Source organism: Haliotis rufescens, unplaced genomic scaffold, assembly GCF_023055435.1.
Source record: "Haliotis rufescens isolate VD_foot unplaced genomic scaffold, xgHalRufe1.0.p SCAF_2, whole genome shotgun sequence".
Taxonomy (NCBI): domain Eukaryota; kingdom Metazoa; phylum Mollusca; class Gastropoda; order Lepetellida; family Haliotidae; genus Haliotis; species Haliotis rufescens.
In genome coordinates this window covers 20,087,591-20,109,625 of record NW_025963890.1, presented here as the reverse complement: position 1 = coordinate 20,109,625, position 22,035 = coordinate 20,087,591, and the positions used below count along the sequence as shown (strand labels likewise).

The window sequence follows — 22,035 nt, the reverse complement described above, 5'->3', positions numbered from 1 at the left end:
TCAACATTCCAGCAATACCACGGCGGGAGACACCAGAATCGTGCCTCATGAAGTGTACTCATGTGCATGGGGAAAAGAACCCGGGCCTTGGGTGTGACGAGCGAACACTTTAACCACTATGCTACCCCACTGTCTTTACTCGCTCTTTAGAACGTCAGCGGGAGTATATGTATAACTATATATAGGAACTAGTAACTAGGCGTTAAGTAGGTGTATATACCAGGAAGGAGTATATAGACAGTTATCGGCTCTCTGCTCAAATGTCTACCCTCGGTGTCACGTGTGGCTGCATGAAATGAGTATGTTTTATGTCACAGTCAGACATTGTTCAGCTTTTTCACTGTAGCATGTTACTAATCTGAGTCTGGAGCAGGCAAACTAGTGAGTAACGATGACGAACCACCAGAAAGGTCACACATTGTGACCACCCAATCCTCATGTTACCGGCACTTCCAAGCACGGGTAGCGCGGACCTATTCTTCACGTGTTCTCACGGCTGAAATAGCACGCGTTTAACAGATACATGATTAATGCAGCACGAAATGGTGATTGGTAATTGGGACACTTGTGACAGGAAGAATGTTAGTTATGTATACAATGCAATGTCCGACGTGTTTACCGCTGGTGATTGACAGCGTAGATTGGCGTATAAGGAGAAGTCTCATATATACTAGGCGTCCTTTTCTATTACCACTGTGTGGCTCCAGGTTCGAATTGGTCATATAGTTGGCATGTTGCCAAATTCTGCAAATCTTCTTTTTGATGATGATGATTTATTGTTATTGTTATTAAACACAGGTGCAGGGGTGAAGTCCAATTTCAAACAATCTCATTAAAATCAGATCTTTGTACTCGCTACCGCGGTAGCGAGAACTAAGATCTGATTTTAATGAGATTGAATTTCAAAAGGTAGTAAAATGTAAATCTTCAAAGAAAAAGAGGATCCTATGAATAAGGATATAATTGGTTGGTTGGTTTATTGTTTAACGCCGCACTCAGCAATATTCCAGCTATATGACGGCGGTCTTTTAATAATCGAGTCTGGACCAGACAATCCAGTGATTAATATCATGAGCATCGATCCACGCAAATGGGATCGATGACATGCATCAACCAAGTCAGCGAGCCTGACCAGCCGATCCCGTTAGTCGCCTTTTACGACAACCATAGTCGCCTTTTACGGCAAGCATGAGTTGCTGAAGACCTATTCTACCCCGGATCTTCCAGAATATGATCACGGAAAAGATTGTCTGTGACCGACTCGTCCAGATTTAGACAATAATATTTGTCATTGATCACCCTATACGATAGTGGACGAACATATATAACGATACAACTCTGTGAAAATATGCTGAGATGCGATGACCAATAACGCAGGAAATCTCCTCTAGGTGTAAAGAAGGTTGTGTGTATTGTGAAATCAACTATAAGTGCAGCCCACAAATCTGAAACGAGGCTTAGTTGCTTCACTTCCGTCTCGCCCTACGCCATTTTGTCACTTCCAGATTCCAGTAGTTGCTGAGGTATATTTTCTTTGTTCGTTCTCAATACCTGCAGCAAATCCGTGTCTCATATCCATATAAGAGATTTGACTGTACGAAATAGCGTGTGCATGTTATATTTTTGGCGTTCGTAAAACCGTAGTCTTCGTGGAATAAGCATTTTTCACACATTGCGTGTAAAACCGAGAGGAGAGTTGACTTGTCAAAAATGTTCACGTCTGAATTAAGGAAATACAGGAACCCAAGTGTTTCATTTGATCGGTGTATGCGAGTTCTGTCAAAATGTTATCGCAATCTAAGCTAAAACACAATAATATATTTGTTTCATATTATGTTCATGACATGAGTCATTTGTGTGGAATCGCGTTTGAAAAATGAAATAGCTTTGTTTTATCGACATTTGATAACATCTATACTTCCCTCCCAATGTGCCAAAAGGTTGCTGTTTCACAAGCAACTTTGTTTCACCAGCATTAAGTAGGTTTGGATGTTTTTGACTGAACAGTGCAACTATGTTAAACATGGGCTTTGTCTGGTTTGTGCGATGTTGCAACAAGACATGTCTGCATATTTGCGTATACCAAATATAAATCGACATTACCAATTAATTACTTGCATACAAAAATGTTTAAATATTTTCGAAAGGCATAATAGTATAACAACACTCAATTGCACAATGTATTCATTTCGATTTTCTTTACTAATCTTGATTTGCTGATAGAAGGCAGGCATCACTTATACATGAACTCTTCTCTCTTGTCGAATGATGCACCATCATCAAGGCTCTAGGTCTAGCAAAGTTGCATCTTGTTAATTAGACATGTATACAGCTGCTATGAGTTTGTGACATGCTACACACTTAGACAGCATATGTACAGATACAAATTAAAAGTCCCCTGAATCAGTATTGAAGCAGAATATATTTTAAAATGTCTACAGCAAAAATACCCCAAAGAATGGACCCAGGGGAGTGAAATTGTTTTGACTTCTCAAATAAAACTATCACCAGCCAATGTGAATGATGAAATGTGATTAAACACCCAATGACTCAAACAAAACATTATCTGGAGCTCTGAAGAGTATGACTAAACATTGGGCTGTTACAGTCTTTGATACACAAAAGCAATCTTGGCTCAACATGCTCAAAGGCATTAGTATTGGAAACAGCTGCCTACCAGTATCCCGTGGCCAGTACCATTTCTATCAGGAAAGGGGAAATGTATTCCTTCCTGACCTTTTCCCTGGTAGAAACTTTCAGCACTTACAGTCTTGATTTACAGTTTTAAAAAGAGATTTGCGTAACAAATGCTTAATGCAAATCTCAGCTGAATTTCTTTCCAAATAGTGGGACAAACTGCTTGGTGATCATCCAAGTTTATGGGCTTTTAAATCATGCGTCTGAATGGTTGATCTCAGGAATTGGACGAATCATATTTGAGGTTACAATTGATGAATTCTGTAACAGAATGACTGCCGTCGCTGTATTTTGTTTTTGTCCTGGGCCCCATGTTTAGGTGCTTTTTTCACGTTTTGTCTCAGTGATAGATGTTTAGTTTCTTGAGAAATGCTAGTTACTTTAAAGTAAAGACAGAAGAAAATGGTAACTTGTTTGTTATCTTCACTATAGCCTTTATACATTAAGTCACTCACTGTGAACATACAGTCCTTGCCCTTCTGGGATCACTGAGCCCTAATCCTCAGTCATCTTAGCATTGTGACTTTCTTATGTCTGTATGGAGGGACTGCAGCTACAATATAACTGCTTGAACCAAACCACTAAGACTTACACAAGTTGCACTAACCTTGACTAAGGTGACTCAAAAGCCACACTTGGAAAAGAAGCTACAAACATCGTTCAGAATGAAACCTTTTAATGTTATAAATAATAATTGATCATATGTGTTGTATTAGCCTCTGGAAACTACAAACCTTTTACAACGAGAACCAATATGATATCCTAGACCAGCAGACATGTCCACTGAGTCAATGCTCAGCCTGTGTACACTGGTTGGAAACAGTTTGTTTGCTTTATAATAAACAGTAACATCAGTCCTGTCTGTTTCAGGAATAGTGGAACCTTATTGGACAATTTCGGTAGCAACAGCCAATCAGGTTTGTGTATATGTTGTGGTATTTTATTAGCGTCATGATTGACATGTGTTTAATGGATGGGTGAAGCAATGCCTTTTGTGGGTTATTATTATTATCCACATAATGATGATGTGCTAACCCTCTTGTGGGATTGCAGGTGCCCGGTTCACATAGTGATTGACGGTTCCTCATTGAAATGGTTTAGTGAAATAACATGCAATGTGGTTCAGGAAAAAATCAAGAGAAAGTAAAGGCTCAGTTTATGCATCTGAGGACTAGGTACATGTAGTCTGGAAGATAAGCTGTTACGGCTTTGTCAGGTCTGAAAGGAATTTACCCGTTATAGTTTGAAAGATTGGAAGCTGATTTGTTATTTTCTTAGTTGTTTATTGCCACACCCATCAATATTCCAGCTATAAATGATGGTAGCAATTAGAAGCTGAAGACTACTGAATCAAAATTAATCAGATGCAAATAACACCAAATTTAACATTTACAAATTACCTAATACATTTGTAAGGGGCTTTTTTTTACCTGACTGGACAGTTCTGCAAGTGTTTTTTTGGCTATGATATTGGAAGACCTGAAAAGTTGATAGCCAATTCTACTTTTTAACATGTGTCTACTTGAAAACTTTTCAGAGTTTATCATACTTTTTTTTTCATTACAATGTTTGGAGATCGTGGTGTGTGCCTTTCATCCCTAGCACTGAACTGCATGTTGTAGTTGTTGTTGTTGTTGTCTGTGGTCTGGAATGTTGTGTGGTAGCATGGTTGTCAATAATAAGTTTTTTAGTTCAGTGTTCTAACAGTGTTGGTGTTGTGTTTGGACTCATTAATCTATTACAGTTCCTACAACAAGTGGGGCGGTTGGGTAGCCTAGTGGTTAAAGCGTTCGCTTGTCACGTCGAAGACTTGGGTTCGATTCTTAACATGGGTTCAATGTGTGAATCCCATTTCTGGCGTCCCTTGCCATGATATTGCTGGAAAATTGCTAAAAGTGGCATAAACCACACTCACTCACTCATTCACTCCTACAACAAACAAACAATGGTTGAAGCCAGGACTACATCAGCAGTAGCACCCTCAATTATCCAGTGTGTATACATCAGCAGTATAACCCTCAATACATCAGCAGTAGCACCCTCAATTATCCAGTGTGTATACATGAGCAGTAGCACCCTCAATTATCCAGTGTGTATACATCAGCAGTAACACCCTCAATTATCCAGTGTGTATACATCAGCCGTAACACCCTGATTATCCAGTGTGTATGCATCAGCAGTAGCTCCCTCAATTATCCAGTGTGTATACATCAGCAGTAGCTCCCTCAATTATCCAGTGTGCATACATCAGCAGTAACACCCTCAATTATCCAGTGTGTATACATCAGCCGTAACACCCTGATTATCCAGTGTGTATACATCAGCCGTAACACCCTGAATATCCAGTGTGTATGCATCAGCAGTAGCTCCCTCAATTATCCAGTGTGTATACATCAGCAATAGCACCCTCAATTATCCAGTGTGTATACATCAGCAGTAGCACCCTCACCCTTTGGCATAAAAACATTCTCTTGGTTTTTATTACCAAAAAAATTCACCAAGTTCATATGTTTATTCTTGAACAACCGAAAGTTAAACAGCAGTGTCTGAACAAAATTAAGTATCTAAAAAATTTTGAGATATAGAAAAAAGGAAGTTTGAGAATATCAACAAATTTAAATAAAAAAATCAGTTTTGAATATAATTTTTGGATTAATCTTAAGGAATACAATTAGAAATTCAACATTCTCACAAAACTAAAGCTTCATTAAGAAATATGAAATTAAAACAGTTTAAACCTCAATATGAGTTTACTGTTCTGTATGTAATCCAATAGATCCATCAATACAACGCTAATTACACAACTAAGAAGACATGAGATGGATTCTACTTTTGTCGTAATATCAATGAGTTTTAGACACGGAAATGGGTGTGTCTGGTTGTTATGGGTTTGTTATTGCCCCAGTGCTTAATGTAATGTGCTTATTCTCCAATGGCTACCTTTTTGCAATGAGCAGGTATTAACGAAATTCAATATCTGTGCATCTGGGAATAGTCTGTCTGCTTGCTGGTCTATAAAATGATTCTCAGAATATGATTGTGCAGTTGCTTTCCTGTCTTTCTTGTTAAGTGGAGGTTCTTCGTGGTTGTATGAAAATGGAATTAGAAAAGTAAGTTGGTTTTAATATTTTCATACAAAGGTTCAACTATCATTTGAAATTCATTTATCAAGTTTGGCAAAGTTGAGTATTTTAGAATCTTTGACATTCAGGATAATACAAAGTTGAACAAAGTTGAAAAAATGTAATGACAGTGGAAATACCATGAAAATTGTTCATTTTCTTAAAGTAAGTATTGTTATATGCTTGTAAGGATATGTTTTGTTTACATCCTGTATTACTTAAACCATTATCATTTCAAAATATAAGAAAATGTTGGTAAATGGCCGAAATAAGTTATATAAATAGTTTGGTTTGGGGTGGTTGATTGTTTGTTTGCATCAGAAATGTGTTTGGGTGATGGTAAAATTATATTTTTCTGTTAACATGGTGAAAGTGCCAAGTTTCATGTGTCTGTTAGTCCTCCAGATTCCTGCTTGTCAGAATTAACTAGCGATATATTAATATGATTCACAGAATGCTTCTAATAATTTACCTTGTCCTATTTAACCAGCCCGTTAGACATGCCTGACTCCAGCGAAACCAATCGCAAGTTGAAAAACTTGACGCAAGATCTCCGTCGACATGCCAAGATGCAGCGAATTAAAGTGTCAGAAGCATGTCGGGATATAATGGCATACTGTGACGCCAACCAACAAACTGATATGCTTATATTCCCAGCAAGGGACAACCACTTCCGGAACAAAAAGACATGCAACATTCTTTGAGAAACAGTTTTTCTTCTTACTGAAATACACATATTCTGCAAGGCGAAATCTGAAAATTGACACAATGGAATTTAAAACTTCACTGTGAGAAGTGAAATCTTGTCTTGGAATACAAATTTCTCGACAGCATCAGTCATTTGTTAACCATGAAATTTGTCAATAGTTCATGTAGCATATTGTCATTTGACTGTGTTGCAGTAGCTTGTTGCAGTTTCTGAATGTGTTTCTATAAATGATAGCCTTAATCTGACCAAATTTGATACTTTATCATGTTATGTGGGTGAACATTCTATTTATATAGATGTGCTCAGAAATATGTACTTCAAATTGTATATGCAGGTTAGATAGTGATGTGAATCTCATTGAAATTTTGGTACTGATATCACCCAAGAAAGTATGGAAATATGTCTGCGCCATAGGAATTCAGTAAAGTCATGAGATAGTTTGTACATTGCAAATTGTGATTTTGTTGATCATTATTTTAGTTTTGTTTTTCACTTCATGCTTTCTGCTTTTTTTATTCCTGATTTTGCATGACATATTCTGTATTGTGACCTAGATGACCTTTGTTTCATGCATATTTGTCCTGACAAAAATGCTCAAAAGTCACATTTAGACTTTGAAGTCAAAAGAGGGTGGAAACCCTTCTAAACGATCTTGAAACTTGGTGAAACACATTTGAGCATATTTGTGAGCAAATTTGAAATGATTCAAGTAATTTGTGTTAGCTATTTTCTAGCAGTGCAAAGTATTTATTTGCAACTTATGAACTATTTCATATATTTCAAGGAAGATGCTTGAATAATATCAGCATTTTACTTTTAACAGACATCAAAATTTGAACTTTCTTAGTAATTCCAAGAATTGCTGACACAATGATCTTGTATATTTCAAAAGAAGCATGCATTTACGGAAGGCCTCAGTATGTTGTGTGTAGTGTTTTCAGTTGATACTGTGAACCTATAGTGAATGGCTGTTCTAACACTCTGCATGTCTACAGTCAGTAGGAATCTGTGTACATTTGTCCTGACTGCAATAAAGAATTTGTCTCTATTTTAATTCTGCATCTGTGTTTTCTTTGCATGCGTAGAGATTTTTGTTGATGCAGTTAATTTTTCGTTGCAACTGTATGCACACAATACTGATACAGTCTGACTTCAGCCACTGGTCCGTAGCCCAAGTCTAGTAAGACTTCTTTTGGTCAAGTAAGTTTTGCAAATAAAAGCCATACATTTTTATGTACTGAAAATGCTGTCATAAGGCAGACTAGTAGACTCCAAAGGTTTTGGCACAGACTGCTGATGTATCCAATCCCTGACGCCCTGAGGAGTAAGCGGTATGTAGAGAGAAGTCAAATTTCAGGAAAGATTATCCTTCCTGGGGTGGAAAAAGTTATGCATCAATACAAACACTATCTACATAATAGGAAGCAGTTGTCTGAACATGAAGTAGTTCTGATACCGCATTTGGTGTAATAGGGGCTTAGTAAATTGACAAAGGCTTCGCAATCAAAGCTATACACAAGTTAAATGTTCTTTTTCAGACTGCAAACAGTAAGTTACTACACAATTAAACACCTTGTCTGCACTGCTGGTTTCTGTAAAACATATTCTGTAATATACACAGGAAACTGGACTTACACGTAATAAGATGAATACAGTATGCAACAGCTTTTGCTGGCATTTAAAACAATTGGCTAGCCTTGTGGACTAACTCACAGCTATTCAATATGCTAAGTTGCATCCCTAAATCCTGTCAGGGTCTGCTTGTCATGTTCAAGGAACAGTGGTGTAGCCTTGTGGTTGAAAGCGTTAGCTTGTCACTCCGAAGGCATCGGTTTGATACCCATCATGGGTACAATGTGTGAAGCCCATTCCTGGTGTCCCCTGCCGTGAAATTGCAGGAATATTGCTAAAAGCAACATAAAACCATACTCCTCATCGAAACCAAGATGCGAGCTGATTGTGAACCTTGGTTGCAAGTGCTGCAACTTGAGCCTTAAGGTGACTTGTAATACAACTCATACTTTTCAAAGGTGTGTCAAACTAGACCTGTCAGATGATGTTTTTATGGTTACATTAATAATTCTAAGGGAAATAACTTTGGGATGAGGAAACTTGGGGTGTTATATGGGGTAGATAAATGATAGTACTTTAACAAAACTAAGATCTTATCCACCGATGTAAACTAATTATTTGGTAATTTTTAATTGTTTATGAAATGTTAGGGGATGATATCATCCTTGTACATAGAAAGAACATGACTGCATTGGTCACTTTGGCACACAGTTGTTTGAAGTTGAGTGACTCAACCAAGACACATGAAATAAGGCTGGGGTTTTAGATGGAGGCAAAGCAAACGACCTTTGGATGTTCAGCATTTTATGATAGTGTTAAAATTCAAATTGTGAAAAATCTTTTGAGAAAATGGCAAACTGCAGGGTAGCAAACTGAAACAATTATATTGGACAAGGCCCAGTGAGTTTCAGATTTGGAAACAATTGAAAATTGAAAACTAACGACCACGTTATGCTGCCACACTAGGCTTACTTGCTGGCCAAAAAACTCACTACGTATTACGCTGAGCTCCCTTTGAAGGAATATGGTGAGTGACAGTGTATTGGTTGTATATTAATGATTTTCAAATAGGTAAAGACACAACAGCAGCACACTGTCACCAATGGCTGATCAGCCAGTGGGTGTTCATGTAAACAGAAACACACACACACATTCACTTAAAATATGACCTGAACCTCAGCAATACTAATCCCCCAAATACCTTCATTTTATTGAAGCGCTTCTGTATATCCTTGTCTGATTATAAAGACACACACACACATGGGATCTAATATGAGACGTGGACATCGCGATAAATTGTAGAAACCACTGAAATGAGGAGATTCTAAACTGTTCAAGTTCTGTACTTCAGAGGAAACGGACCGAGTATGTGTTCAGGCGATCTTGAATATGATATCCAAGCCCTGTTGGTTGGGCCAAACATTGCTCAGTGTTACATGGATAGAGTTGCCATGGTTATGCCCCTATTATCCTTCTGTGTTGTTAAATACAGCAACACTGTTGTACATGAACATCCTGGGCTTCATCACCAAAGTCCCACAACAACAACACAGAGGTGTCTTGACTGACAGACCTCCAAGAATGGATACAATTCATTTTCTCATGACTTTGATATACCATATTTTCTTGAGTAAAGTGTGCACCCCCTCTAGGGGATTCAGAATTTTTCTAGAAACTTTTTCTAGTACTAATATTGTATAAGGGAAAAAATGACAACATACCCCTTCACTGGCGAATTCAGGTAAATGAACAGTAGATAACAAACTTGGTCAATACAAATTTCAAATTTGAGATAAAACCTCATTAGACATGATAATTTACCATATTTCCAAATTGGAATTGTTTTATAAATTATATGCAGAGATTAGGTTACCATGTGTACCGTGTACATTCAAGTCTTGATTTGTAAGAATTGTAATATGAACATAGTTTCCTGTCAAAGTAGATGTGTTGGCCAATACACCTACAGTTAAAACTAAAAAAAACATGGCAACAAGACAAGGCTTCTAAGAAATATATTTTGACTTCATTTATTCTTTTCCCTTTTACCTTTAACTCTGTATTACCTGCACATTCTTTGTCATGATCGGATGTAGGTATTATGTGTAGGATAAAAAACAGAGTTTTTATGAGGGTAACATTAAACCTGAACAAAAAGGAAATTTAAAACAACATTTATCAAATTTTTATGTTTCAAACATACCTTCCATGGACCTGAGGAAACATGTAAAATTGCTGGCATTCATGTACTTGAAAAAGATCTCTGTAGTCTTGTGGTACACTCACAGGGCTACAGATAGGAAGGTTGCACGTTATATCCATGGAAATATGAACAAAACATTGTCACTTGATTTTACATCTTTCCACACATTTCATTACATTGCGTTCAGGTAGTTAGTTATTCTAGCATGAGACATGCACATGTTACCATATCAACATATATTGTATTAATAAAATCCCCAGGATAGCATATGCACTAACAGGTATACTATTCTAAATCCCTGGGGTATTTTAAATTGATAAGAGTGGGGAGATTACAAAAACATCCATGTTTATGAGATTTAACCAATAGGAGAACAGTAGGATGACATCACTGAAGGTTCATCAGTCTCAATAACACTGGTCTCTCTCATATTCTCACAGATCCCAACATGTTTGAGATATCAACTTTTAGGTGTGCTGATGGTCAAACAGGAGTATTTTTAGAAAGTGTAGATTAGACATAAAGATGTATTAAATCTTCCTTTTTTAAATCAAAGGTCTTGTGTGGTCAACATGGTCAAGTTGAACCCTTTTCTTTCTTGTCTCAATGTTTCCCATTGTTGATGACCGCCTCTGTGGTCTAGTATTAGAGTACCTGCCCTGAGAACAGAAGGATGGGGGTTCAATCCCTGGCCGCATCATTCAGAAAGACGTTAAACGATGTTACTTGTTGTTACCCTGCCTTGTGCTCGTCGGCTCGGAGTCAGTATACTGTATCTGAGTGGGGTATTCATGTTAAATGGTATGGTATCTCAGCAGACATGCATGCATGCATGCCATATAAATGCAGTAATCTTGAACGCGACGTTCAACCTCCTTTCAGCTCACCTATTGTTGAGAGTTAAATATATGACATTGCTTGTAACAAACCTAATTATTGACCTCAACATGGATTATGCATTATGCCAAGTTGGATGTGAAAATTGATGCTGAGAATTGCACTTGTTAAAGACAAAGTCTATTTTCTGTCATAAATTAATGTGAAATCAACCACAGATGAGGGTAGTTCGGGGAGGGATTGTGAGTTAAGTGTTTGTTTTATAATTCATTCCTATGGTTGTTTATTCTATCCACTTTAAACTAAAGTGAACATACTGGTCAAATATACAAATCCCACAAACCTGCTGACACACAATTGATGGGGAGCATGTAGGAGTTGTCTCCCTTAGACCATGTAGCAATAACTGTGTGGTTAAAACTTGAAATCCAAGCCTAGATGTAGTTTCTCAGAGTGGATTTCTTGGTTTCATTTCATGTTTGCTTTAATCTAAACATGATCTTGATCCTGTTTCATTTTGGAAACAGTGCCTGTGATCTTCAGTGAAATTTAACCCATTTAAAACACTGTGCAGTACAGGATATGGTGTTGGACTAAAACAGTGTTATGAATAATTTATTGCTGCTTTATTTATGTAGCCAGAACTTTGCGGTTTTGCACAAGTATATTTTTTTATCATTAACCTTTAAATCAGTAATTACAATTTTGTTACAGTTTCCAACATCAACATTTGTGGTATGGATTTTGCACAGTTCATATGAGTTTTTAACTGGAGTTGTCTCCCTTTGACCATACATATGAATGTAATGTTTCATCCCTGCCAATTTCCCCATGCTCACCTCACCTCATTTTGTTGACCATACATTATATATGTATATTATTTTTCCCCATGTTAAGCTGACATATGGTGAATTAACTGACATACTATGCAAAGAAGAGTAAAGAAATCTAGTATGAAAAGCAATGTTATTTATCATTTCTTTTTCATAACGGTTTTCACAAGTTTGTGATAGTGTCCTAGAGGTATGGGTTTAGGATAGTTGATTTGTTTTGACAGTAGAGTTGTCTCTCTTTGACCCATACACTGGATCTACTGTAGGGTTTAACAAAGAGCTCTAATGTTGACACTCCAAAAATCATTTTTGACATCATCATCTGTCTTTTTGATGGACACCTTCAGTTAGTATTCAACAAAACATGCATTCATTTTGGTGCTTTCCACTAAGTGACTAAGTTTAGAGAGGATACAAGGTACTTCCCCTGCAGTAACTATGAGTGAATTCCTGGTGAAGAATTACTTCCTCTACCATTCAACTGACAAGGAAATCCGATCAAACACTACCTCAAGCTGTTAGTTCACAGTTAGCTCAATTCCCCCATTTGAGCTCAAATGCAAGACATATTAGTTTTTCATAAATTTATGTTTCTCTTTTCTTTTCGTACAGCTTTATTGCCAATCATAAAAAGGAGTGAGTAAGGTGGTGTCGCCATATTTTCAAAACAGTTTCACAAGAAGGACAATAAAACATAATTCTTGGCAGAAACCTCATCATGGTATATTCTTTTGGCTGGAATTACATCTTCTCTTGCATAATTCTTCATGTTGCATAAGAAGACCGTAGCGTCTACTTTTGACCGGTCTGCTTGATGGTGTGGAGGTTCTTCAACTAAACTGGAATGTCATTCTCAGTGTTCAGAGTAGCTGGACACCCAGTGGTATGATGCAGACATCTCTAATATGTCGTGTCTTTGTGGCTGTTCTTTCTTTGGGCATACTGATAGTCAGCATGAGCCAATAAACTATCACCCTTAGTGTGAGGAATAAACTGGACTTGAACTCGAGCGTTTGCCATAATAGTAATGACCTACACTTCGTAATTTGATCCAAATATACCTAGCCATGATTTTCCCTCACTTTAAGTAACAACAACAGATACAGTTGATTATCACTCACCATATGTGCACTTGATTGGTAATCAAAACTTTTCTAGGTGATAGGTGTTTTCTCAAAACTCAACTGTCAAATGCCAGCTTCAGCTTCTAAGCTTTTGTTCTAACTAGCATTCATCTGTCTGGAACAGACTATAATCCCCCAGCCCCAATCCCCTTAATCCTCCCAAATTTCAGTTTTGAGCTAACTGTGAAGACCACCCTCAACCTGTGATAAAGCCCTGACATAGAAATTAGAATGTTTGCAGAGGTATTTTATGGTTAGGTAATCCTGTGTTGAAAGGTATTTGTCTGATACTGTGACAAGCGTAAGGTACTATGAGGATGACTAAACAAGAATTAATCAAGACTTCAAGGTTTTTTTATGGTAAGAAATAAACATTGAGTATGATTTGTCGATGCAGATGTGTCTGAATATGAACTATTTCATGTTGTAAATACAAGACCGTTCCCAGACACAAGAAAACTTAAGGACTTCAGTACGTTCCTAAAACAGGGCTCATAACGTACTGTTAATTTTATGAGGGTACTGTAAAGTGAACAAAATGTATATGCTCTGATTATCATGGGATTATTTGGATGGTGTATGGTATCTGAAACATTATTTCTCTCCTATTTGCATGTAAAGAAACTCTATGGACATCATGGTAGGTACATTTACAGTACCAACAAAATCTCTGATACACACTTCTACACAGGTGTATACTTTAGTGGCAATATGAGCAGTATACAATACTGCACTACACGCAAACACAAAACAACTATTGAAAAGAATGAACAATGTATTTGGTAAAAATTTGAACTTTTCTCAACCAGTTCTTTGTTGACCATGTACAAGGTGACAGTAAATTCATTTTTATCTGAAGAATAGGCAGTGTGAGGAGGGAGGCATTTAGTATTTGGGTGACACAACTGAAAGTCCAGTGAGCCTATGTCATGGCTTGTTTGTCCGATGTGCGTCATGTGTCATAAGCATCTTTTGCTCAGAACACACTGGGCCAGTGAAGCAGAAAAACATGCTTGTTCCTACTAATGTAGTCCTGCACTGTGACTGTGGAATTTATTTATTTTATGAAAGAAACCCATCGAGATATGTGTAGAAAAGCAAGTCCAGCAAGCTCTAGCTAGCTCTATTAATCAGCATCAGGAAAATTATGTGTTTATCTTAGAGGGGAGAAGAGTATTGTGTAATATAAGATTTCATAGACTAAATGTTAGTCTACTCTAATTTGTTCAGTTAGTTAGAATCTGATTTTCAATATTGCAGCCATGGCAGACATATGGAAAATTCTATTAATGGCCATAATTCAGTAGTGGGGTTCAACAGATATGTTGCTTTTTGAGCTATTAAAATTTTGCCCTTTGACCATGCTGAAAGCTGAAGACTAATATGGCAACTACATGGCCATTAGTTTTAGAAATGAAATGAAATTTGGTACGTGTTTAGGTAGTTTGGTTTGTTTGTTGTTTGATGCCGCTCTCAGCAATATTCCAGCTATATGATGACGGTCTGTAAATAACCAAATCTAGACCAGGCAATCCAGTGATTGACATCATGAGCATTGATGTGTACAAATGGGATATGGTAGCATGCATCAACCAAATCAGCAAGCCTGACCACCCAGTCCTGTTAGTTGCCTCTTACGACAAGCATAATCACCTGGTTGCTGAAGACCTATTCTAACCTGGATCTTCATGTTTATGCAGAAAGTATTTGAATATCACAGCTCAGCTTTTGTAAAGAGTCTGTCTCTGTCGACAGTGTTACGCTGTTGACTGCATGACCAGGTGAGCCGCAGTGCCATGACAATGTTTTGTATATTTGAGTTTGTTTTCACACAAGCTGGTGTGTTCAAGACATCTCATCAAGTCATGATCACTCAGGCAATTAGTTTCACACAGATTGTTTGCAGTTGTTTTGAGTCCACCTCAGAAGTATGAAGGCAAGCAGAGAAAAATTTCCTTGTATGATGCATATTGTTTACTGCTGAGATAAACTATTTTCAGATACAATGCATGGGCATTGATACCTTGATTATGAAAGACAGACATGTTATGAAATATGAGACCAGATGTGAGGTACATCAGATCTGGTTTGTTGATGAGATGAGATGAGAGAGAAGCACTTGTACATAGCGGTGTGAATTCACTGAATCCCTCTATTGAATGCCACACAAATCCCTAGGGAGCACCTGTGACTTGCCAGACCAGCTGTGCATGAGAGGCTGGGCTGGGAACAAAGACACCCACCCCCAATTGGGGAGATAAAGCAGGTCAGGAGTAAGGGGTTGTCTCGAAAGTATTTGGTCACAATTATGATATTGTGGTAATTGGCCTGATTGGTGTGAACGTTCTATTGCAAGTCAGTTTGTTTAAATTACATACCAGGTATATGATGTCATTACTGACAGAGTTTTAAATAGGAAACATATGAGATTCCATGAGGTGATAGGTTCAACAGCCTCCTTGAGACAGTCCCTTGTTGTGAAACATGCCAGTACAGATGGTGGGTGCACAGATGCCAGCATACAGATGACCAACAATTGTGTGGGTGGACTTTCTGCTCCTTGTCATGTGTATAACAAGGGATTTCTTTCACCATTTTGCAACTCAGCAGGACAAAAATGGAATCTGTATGATCATAGAATATCTCTGTTTGTGTAAAATGTAAAGTGAAAAAACCCCAGGTATTACAAGTATACACATCTAGTGGTTTAAATTCTCTTTTTTAAAGTGTACAAATTCATTGTAGTCAGTGGCTGTTTAAATTCTGTGAAAAAAGGTTGTATGAAGTTTGAACAACAAAACACATTTGTCATTATTCACAGAGATAAAAGTATGATATTTTAAAGGCAGAAACTGTTTGCAATCAGTTGTCGAACATTCCCATTTAACTGAAATGACAAACACACTTCCTTGTATGTTATTTCCAGGTCAATATAATTTCATAAACACACTTCCTTGTATGTTATTTCCAGGTCAATATAATTTCACAAATACTTTCCTGTTGATGATTCAGGAACATTAATGCGAGACTGCTTTAACAGTACAGGTTGAAATAATTCCTCAACATTGTAAAGTTATATGATCGGTAGACAATAAGTCTTCTCTGGAGCAGTGTAGACTTCCTTACCCATTATTCATGTTGACATGCGAGAAATATTGATGGATTTAGACCCAGTGGTCTTTGTAGAGATTATTTATATACACATGGGTTTGACTTTCATCAGAATCAGTCACTGTGACAGAGGTCGATGTTGACTATTGTTACTGAATATTGCTTCCAGTAAATAATACTGACAAATGCACCAAGTAGAGGGAAATAACACTTCAAGACAGCCATGGAAGCTAGCTACAAGTCACACCCATGATTTTCAACTGCTGGTCGGAAAATATGACCAGACCTGTTACAAAGTCAGTTACCATGGAGACATAAGAATAAAATACAAATCTATAGGTATTATGTCTAGTAGGAAAGCCCCCAACCAGTCAGTGTAAAGGTCAGAAGTTATGTGCAGATACATGATATATGAGAGTGTTTTCCCACAATGTTTTTGACAAGTACCTATCAGACATAGTCAGATGTAAGCAAATATCTGTCATAAAGATTCCTATCCAAATCCCCAGAGCAGTATTCTATCTAATGCTGCTAGCAAAACACGTTTTGAGATCTCGAATCAAGGGTTAGAAAGGGGTCACTACAGACATGAGTTATCGCGGGTAATTAACATAATTCCTCATGAGCACAGCAAAATATACCTTTGACAGAAGTGGTGAAATGTTTTTTAGACACATCAGCATCACATGCCAATATAAAATGAGTTACCAACAATTGAGCGCAACTCTAAAAATATTTCTGTTTTTCTGGAGGCGTTTTGTTTTTTTATGTGGATGAGGAGAAAACAAGAACTTGAGTATTGAGTTTTATGTGGGTGAACTTTAGTCCATGAGTTAAGTATCTACCGAGAAGGACAAAGACTACAGACAAGAAATTAATGAATTTGAATTCATTGTATTCCAGCAACTGAATATTTTTGAAGTAGAGGAAATAAATTCCCCAGCACAGCATGTACCATCTGTACACAACAAGTCAGTTAAACAATAATCTATTTGTGATTGGTCCCCAACTCACAAGTGATTAATTCACACTGTAATCTGATTGATTTTTCTCTAATTGCTCTGCAAGAATGAGAGACACTGCCCTGGTAATGCTTATCAGGTTGCCCTACCAGGATGAGACATCATGCTCAATACCAAGTTGCTATGGCAACAGGGACTGTTAATAAATTACCCAGCCTATATTATCACCTGCTTTGTTACTGAGCAGCAGCTGTGTATATATGTTACAGACTGTTATTGACGACAGACAGTGATGGATGGTTGATGTGTGTATTTCATGTGTACAGGTCATAAATCATAGAATCGTCACACAGATCAGAACATCCAAATAGATATTTGAACAGGATTAAGGTAAGTTGGGAGTTGCTGGTGGGTTTATGATGAAATTACATGCACAAGTTGGGTTGATGATTGTTAATATCCTATGACGTTGGTGTATAATGTGTGTTGATTTCTGATGATGTACCAGTTGCCGTGGGTTAGCTTACAGTGATCTATCGGAACAAAGGATTGTGTGGATGTTGGAGAGATTCTTAGTTATACTCACAGGAGAAGGTCAAGCTTATTCAGGGGTTTAAAAAGTCTGAAAGAGGTTACCGGAGCTAGGGCAGGTATAAACAGACCTCTGACCTCCCCTGGCCAAAGCACCCATGAGGCACAGGGTGCACGATTTGAATGAGTTCTGTGTACTCGTCTGTTATCAGGAACATGCATTGGTGTACTAACAGTAGTTAGAGACTGGTCATTTATTATAGGGGAGGGGGTTGCGGTGACATTCTGAAGAATAGGACACAATGAAAGAAGGGAGGGTCGGCAAAATATGTGTACAGACCTAAGGCCAATCTCACCAAAAACGATTAGCCCATATTTTATTAAAAAATCTGTGAAAGGAGATTCAACATTATTCAAAACCTATTTTGACACGAAAATGTGTATGTACGGATCATTGAGTCTGGTAGAGAAGCATATTAGTGGCAATGGTCATCTTGGCAATATCTGTGTAATTACTAATATGGCACAGTCGACATTTGAAGTTATAGTTAGGCAGATTGAAATAATTTCAATATAATATGGCTAAAACAAGACATTTTACCTTCAGAAAATATTTCTGCATATTGACCTTGTTGCAACAATAACATGTCCTTTAAAACTTTTTGAATTTAAAAAAAAAAATGTCCTTTAATACAAAATGTAATTATAGATGGATGAGCAAATAATGGTAAAGTTGATCCACATACTAAAATATTAAGAAAATATCCGAACTATAATATGAGTTAGTTTTCTGTTTGCCGTCACCTATGAATACAGGTGTTTCAGCTACTGCCTGGTTAGGTGTGGGCTACCTGGCCGGCAGGTGATGGACACAGGTGATGGTGGGTTGCACAGCTGTTGGGGTTGGGGTCCTGGACGTACACCAGCTGTACAAAACCATGGCGTCACTACGCTGTGAAAACAGAGTCATCATGATACACTGTATATATTTTTTATTGAGAAAAGATCACAGTTTAGAGAGTCATGTTTGAGGTTTATCTTTAAAATATTGATGACCAAAAAAATGAATAAAAATAATGATGCCTTGAAGAATTTATTAATGAAGTAAATGTCAACCTCATGAACATTATTCTGATTGAAAAATGATATAATGAAAAATATGCAATATCTGTTACAGTCCCTTGGATGTTTTGTAGTACTGACTAATCAAATATGTTGAGACAAATAGGACTCATCCAAAATATGATGAGAAATATTGAGGTTGAAAATCATGTTTAGTATACATGATTACTGCTTATGTGAAACCCAGCAACCCAGTTGTGATGCAAATTGTGAAAGGCACAGAACAACTATGTTGACATTTCAGGCCTGACCAACTTATGTCCTGTCATGAGCACAGCAAAATAGACCTTGCCAGAAGTGGTGAAATGTTTTTTAGACACGTCAGCATCACATGCCAATATAAAATGAGTTACCAACAATTGAGCACAACTCCAAAAGTATTTCTGTTTTTCTGGAGGCGTTTTGTGTTTTTATGTGGATGAGGAGAAACAAGAACTTGAGTATTGAGTTTTATGTTGGTGAACTTTAGTCCATGAGTTAAGTATCTACCGAGAAGGAAAAAGACTAAAAGTTTGAAAGGCATAGAACAACTATGTTGACATTACGGGCCTGACCAACTTTTGTCCTGTTTATAGCTGAGTATGGATTTATTTTGTCACCTAAATGATGTCTTAATTGTAACCCTGATATCCTAGCTGTATCCCCAAATCTACCCTTTGAAAGAATCGAAATTTAACAAGGGACCTTTTTGTTTGTGTATCTAAACTGTATAAAGGTGACAACACTGCTGGTCTAACAGTGACGCTACAGAGGATATTTGATGTTTTCCTCAGCAGTAGGTATGCAGTTGTGTTTGTTGTTCAGTTTCGAACTTTGCGGGAAATAAGAATCAATGATATGACGTCTGCAGTGTTCGAAATTAGGGAAGGTCCTGGGGTCCTGGAGATGTCCTGCTGTAGTAATCTAAGGACCCCCTAAGTTTTCTTTGAGCATCAGCATGATTAGGGTTATGACAATGACCCCTTGACTTATATTCTTAATTTCGAGGGGCGTTTGGGTAGCCTAGTGGTTAAAGCGTTCACTCCTCATGCCGAAGGCTCAGGTTTGATTCCCCCCACATGGGTTCAATGTGTTAGGCCCAATTCTGGTGTCCCCAGCCATAATATTGCTAAAAGCAACATAACACCATATTCACTCGCTCACTCTTAATTTCGAACACTGAGCATCCTTTGTTTGCAGTGGACACTTTCAGCTTTGATTTCCCTTTCCTATGTCCCTTATGATAATCATGTGTTAAGATGTTTGAATTATTTATGAACTTTTTGTGATTTCAGGTGCAAGGCCTGGGTCTCAGAGCACGAACTGTTAAGTTCTGTGACAACATTTTCTGTAAGTACTACCACTATGAATCATTTTTACAATACGGCCAATGTGTTCACAATAGACTTTTGTGCAGTATTGTGCAAGTCACTAATTCTCCTTTGTCTAGAAATGTTACCTGTGAGGATTTCCAGAGCAGACTAGGTGCCCAGTATGCTTGTAATAAAGACTGATGACGATTGTGTGGATACAGTGTGTGACCTGCTGATTGTGTGTCATCATGCCCCCATGATTTGGATTGCTCATACTTTCAACCACTGGTTTGCCTGGCCCAGAGTTACTTGTTGTAATGCTGCCATGATATATCTTGTATATTGCTCAACATGGCATAAAGGAACATCATTCATTCTTGACACTGCTGATTAATGATACCATGAATGTATGTTTTTTTATAATTTGATTGTTAAATTTTACAAACAAGAAAATTGGGACATTTAAGATGTATGTTATTTTCATAGGCTTTGATTGTAAAATCAGGAATATTTGTTTCACACAAATATAATTTTGTCTTTCAGATTCAGGCACGTCATGGGTAAGTTGCTTCTTCTTGACTTATGATATCAAGAGATCATTATACATAAATGACATGAACAATAGGTATTCTTTATTAGAATGTTTTTAGAGTCATAGGCCTTAAAAGAGGTTTTACATATCCTTCTAAACTTAGCAATATGTAAAATATAACAGAACTCTGCACACAAAAATGGCGCAAGGCATCATTATCTAATTTACTGTCTTTATCATCGCATATTATTATTATTATTATTACATGGTCTCATATAATAAATTTAGACATTTATGATGGTTTTTTTCAACTTCTCTCCTTAAAATAATGTATGTGTCTTGTCTCCACAGCTGATATGAGAATGAATAAACTACAAGAAGGTCTACAACAGCAACGTCGCCTCATCGATCAGCTCCGCTGCGAGGCCCAGATCACGCGCATGAGGGTGTCCCAATGTATCGAGGACCTTGTCAAGTACTGTGACTCCCACACAGAGGATGACGTCCTCATTAAGGGATTCTGCAAGCCCAGTGACAACCCCTTCAAAGAAAAGGGTGGTTGCACCATATTATAGAGTTACCTCCCCATGGGAGGTAACTCTTGCATGGCACTGTGCCTGTCTTTGACTCATCAAGATCTGTCTCTTGTATTATGTGTAGCTCCAGTATTTTATGTATTTTTCTTTGTGTTGTGAGACCTGAGCTCCTGGGGCCATATCTGTGAGGGAAGTGCGTGTTCACTTTTAGTACGGAATGTGTCCACATATGGCCATTTTGCCTCATATGTATGGCCGACAGATGTGATTTATGGGACGTTGCAAAATATGATTTATGTCATTGAGCTACTCCTACTTATTTGATACTCTACAACACAGTTAGGACTATTTCTTGCAATGTTGAACAACTTTTACCATCATTATTTAACTACACAAGTATGAGGTTTCTCATCTGTCCATATATCTACATAAATAATTGTGTCCTACAAATAATGTTGAGATCTAACAATTTGCTAAACAATTGTCCATTGTTAGCTTACAGTGATGATGAAAAGGTTGCATTTATGTTTGTCATTTTTCGATATCTGTGGCAAACTGGAAACAACTTACCCGTCATTAACCTAGGCTTTCTCCGAAGTGGGATATGTTTGTGCACTGTAGTTCCTGGAGAGGCACTTTGGTAATCAAAGCATCATTTAAAGTCAGTAACATCTCATCATATTTACGTGAAATATGTGATTTTTTATTTTATTGAAACATGATTGAGTACATTCTACACAGTTCATGTCAAAAACGCTTTTACATCTTGATTCATCTTATTGTATAGTAAAGTAAATGTCTACATAAGATAAAGAGTTCTGTTTTCTGTGACATGGTGCATTATCCTTGTAC

General features: G+C 37.4%; 2 long non-coding RNA genes across 2 annotated transcripts; both read left to right on the top strand.

The window, feature by feature from the left end:
• The first annotated feature begins 1,377 nt into the window (after positions 1 to 1,377).
• LOC124138832 lies at positions 1,378 to 21,990 on the top strand. Its single transcript, XR_006861690.2, has 5 exons — positions 1,378 to 1,523; positions 3,568 to 3,614; positions 20,098 to 20,152; positions 20,659 to 20,675; positions 20,999 to 21,990. It is a non-coding gene; the product is annotated as an uncharacterized LOC124138832 (long non-coding RNA).
• Positions 3,621 to 6,489, top strand: LOC124138833. Its single transcript, XR_006861691.2, has 2 exons — positions 3,621 to 5,807; positions 6,310 to 6,489. It is a non-coding gene; the product is annotated as an uncharacterized LOC124138833 (long non-coding RNA).
• Positions 21,991 to 22,035: the final 45 nt, after the last annotated feature.